The sequence below is a fragment of the Octopus bimaculoides genome, chromosome 3 (assembly GCF_001194135.2).
Source record: "Octopus bimaculoides isolate UCB-OBI-ISO-001 chromosome 3, ASM119413v2, whole genome shotgun sequence".
Lineage (NCBI taxonomy): Eukaryota > Metazoa > Mollusca > Cephalopoda > Octopoda > Octopodidae > Octopus > Octopus bimaculoides.
The window spans coordinates 94,785,291-94,788,965 of NC_068983.1; positions in this window are offsets into that span (position 1 = coordinate 94,785,291).

The window sequence follows — 3,675 nt, forward strand, 5'->3', positions numbered from 1 at the left end:
CAGGTCTTCCTGGGCCTACCTCTTCCACGGGTTCCCTCAACTGTTAGGGTGTGGCACTTTTTCACGCAGCTATCCTCCTCCATTCTCACCACATGTCCATACCAGCGCAATCGTCTCTCTTGCACGCCACAACTGATGCTTCTAATGTTCAGCTTTTCTCTCAAGATACTTACACTCTGACGGGTATTCACATTGACATTACACATCCAACGGAGCATACTGGCTTCATTCCTTGCGAGCTTACGTATGTCCTCAGCAGTTACAGCCCATGTTTCACTGCCATGTAGCATGGTTGTTCGTACGCATGCGTCATACAGTCCAAACCCACTCATAAGGCTTTGATAGACCTGAGGCTATAGAAGATACAATGATATTACACAGTAGTCTCAGATTTCTGGAAATCAAATAAGAGCTCTTGTACAGTGTGTGTGTATATATATATATATATAAAACTTACTGTTAATAAAAGCTGTGGTGTGTTGCATTCCATTAAATGAAGAAATGTATTGTAAATAATGACAGGGTAAAAAACGTACAGCATATACTGAGTGTACAACCAGACAAGAGACAGATACAGAAGGTCCCTAATTTTTCATCAGTTATCAACCAGATGGTATTACTCAGTTTTGCACCTTCAATGATAAGACAGAACTTCCTATGCTGGTGGTGCCCACGAAAGTTGTGGAGAATATATGCCCAAGAGCAAACAAAACAATACAGAGTGGACATACAAAAGTGGATAAATGTAATTTAAGACAATGGACAAAAATAAAACAAACAAGAAACCAGTAAAATATAGCCTTAGGGCCAAAAAGACAAGAATCGTGATTAATAAGACATCCTAAAGGATTAGAAAACAACAAATAGCAAGACAGTAGGACACAGAGAATTCAGGACTGGTCAACTATGCAACTGGTGTAAAAAAAGAGAGAAAGAAGGGCTGGCTATGAGTCACATGTCAGCAGCAGACTAAGGAAAAAGAGGGCAAGAGAAAGCAACAAAGAAAACAAGGGAAGGGAGGAAAAGGAGAAAGGCTAGAAATAGAAGTGAGAGAGAGAAAAAAAGAGAAATAGGAAAGACTAGACAGAAGTATTCCAGGTTGGCTTGGGTTTGACAAGGGTCCAGTGAGTCAAGGACTGCATCATATTCTAGTGTCTGCTTTACCATGGTTTCTGCAGGTGGATGCCCTTCCTAATGCCAACTACTTAACAATGATATATCCATATATATATATGGGGAGAATTCACAAAAAAACAAATGAAGACAGGTGCTGTAGACAACAAACAGATGTATTAGTTTAACGCTCGGGAAGTGCAAAAGTTTTTAACATTTCGAGCTTACGCTCTTCCACAGGAAGAAACAAGGAGAGAAAATAAAGAATGTGTAGTGGCTAGTGATCTATCAGGGCGAATGCCGGACAGAGTGGTCACACAGGAGAGCTAGGAAGAAGGGGGGATAATAAAGTAGTGGTGATCCCAAAACGAAGGTGCACGTGCGTGAGTATAAGAGAGTATGTATGTGTGTGGAAGAGGGCTGGTGACCTTGACGTGTGTGGATGTGGGGCTGGGAAGTGGTCAGTGTTAGTGTGCGCATGGTGGTGTGTGATGGTGTTGGGAGGTGGGGTAGGGTTCTGTAGAGGTGAGGTGGGGTTATGAGGGAGGGTGATGAAGAAGGTGGGTAGGAGTGAAGAGAATGTCTCGGAGGTGTTCCACGAACCAGTCAGCCAAGCGGCGTCCCATTTGCCTGATGTATAGAGAAAGGCAGAGAGAGCAGGAAATGCAGTAGATGACATTGGTAGAAGTACAGGTGAAGGAGTTGGTGATGTGATAGGGTCGGTGAGGAGGGTGGTGTTAGAGAGGTAAAGGCAAGTGCAGCAGCGTGGGAGGGAGTAGGGTAATGAGCCTGATTGGGAGGTTGTGTTAGGGAAGAAGCTGTGGACCAAGAGGGCTCGTTTGAAGGAGAGGGGTCGCACTGGAGTTGCCGGAAGGCTCAGCAATTGGTGCGTTGGAGAGGTAGGTGAGGGGAAACGGGAGACAGGAGATGGCGGGGGGAGAGAGCAGATGCATGGTCCATGGAATGTGCTCTGGTAAAGGCGGCGTGGATAGTGGTGAGGGGATATCCATGTGGGATGAAGTGGCGAACCATGAGTTGAGACTGAGTCTCAAAGTTATGGTCGTCACTACAGAGCCTGCGTAGACGGAGGAATAGGAGATGGAAAGCTTGGTGTGTTTAGGGTGGGAGGAGGAGTAGTTGAGGTATGAGTGTGAGTCTGTGTGTTTGAAGTGAATGGAGGTGGTGAGAGTGGAGTGATGAATGCTGACCGAAATGTCAAGAAAGAAGACAGATAGTGTAGGAGAAGTGGAGGGCAGGATGAAAAGATTTGACAAAAGAGAGGAAGGAGTCTAGATGTTCGCGGGAGAGTGAGGTCGCACCAATACAATAGTCAATATAACGGCCGTATAGTTCGTGAGTGGGATCAGTGAAACTTGAGAATATTTGGGCCTGAATGTAGCCAACAAACAGTTTCGCATAGTTGGGCCCCATTCTCATTCCCGTGGCCACTCTCGAGATCTGCTGGTAAAAATCACCAGCGAACGAGAAGCAGTTGAGTGAGAGGACAAGTTCGGCCAGATGAACGAGTATGGAAGTGTTGGGTTGGGGGTTGAGTTGAAGATCAAGGAGATGGAGTACACGCAGCCTCTTGTGGTGAGGGATCACTGTGTAAAGGCTCTGGATGTCGAGGGTGAAGAGAAGTTTAGAGGGACTAGGAGGGAATGAGAAAGAGTTAAACAAATGAAGTGCGTGGTTGTTGACATGGATGTGAAAGGGGTGGGAAGCCACTAGGGGGCGCAAGGACACGGTCAAGATATCTGGAGATGACTTCAGTGGGGCAGTTGCAGGCGGAGACGATAGGGCGACCAGGGTTGTTAGGTTTGTGGATTTTGAGGAGGAAGTAAATAGTGGGAGTGCGAACAATGAGGTTGGAGGTGGTGGGGGAAAGACGGGAGGAGGAGATGAGGTCATGGATGGTGGAGGACACAGTTTGCTGGTAGGGCATGGGATCAGAGGGCAGTAGAAGGAGGTGTCTTGAAGTTGGCGGAGAGCTTCTGCTTTGTAGAGGTCTGTGCGCCACACCACCATGGCTCCACCCTTGTCGGCTGGTTTTATGATGATGTCCGTGCAGCGTTGGAGACATTGAAGGGCCGAGAGTTCGGCTGGGGAGATGTTCGCCTGGAAAAGTTAAACTGGTCCACAGCACGCTGTCAGGCACCCGCAAAAAGACCGACTGCTTACAATTGACCAGAAGCTGATGTCCATAGGGATGGTTGGTGGCCCAGGTCGGTGAAGCAGTTCTCCTCATTAGATGCAGGTAGAGTGTCGCGGAAAAGCGCACACAACCTAACATGGTGCACAAAGCTGTGGATATCGGCATGAGTCCGAAATTCGTTGGTGGATAGAGTGAGGGGGATGAAGTGCAGACCCCTACTGAGGAGGGAGCACTCCGCCTCAGAGAGGGGAAGATCTGGAGGAATGGTAACAACAGACTGAAGTGGAGAAGGGGTGGATGGGATAGAAGTAGGAGGGTGGTGGGGGTGGAAGGCTGGGAGGGAGATGATGGGGTATGTGTGTGAGGATGGGGGAGTGTATCAGGGAGGGGAAGGGGTAGTGGCATCG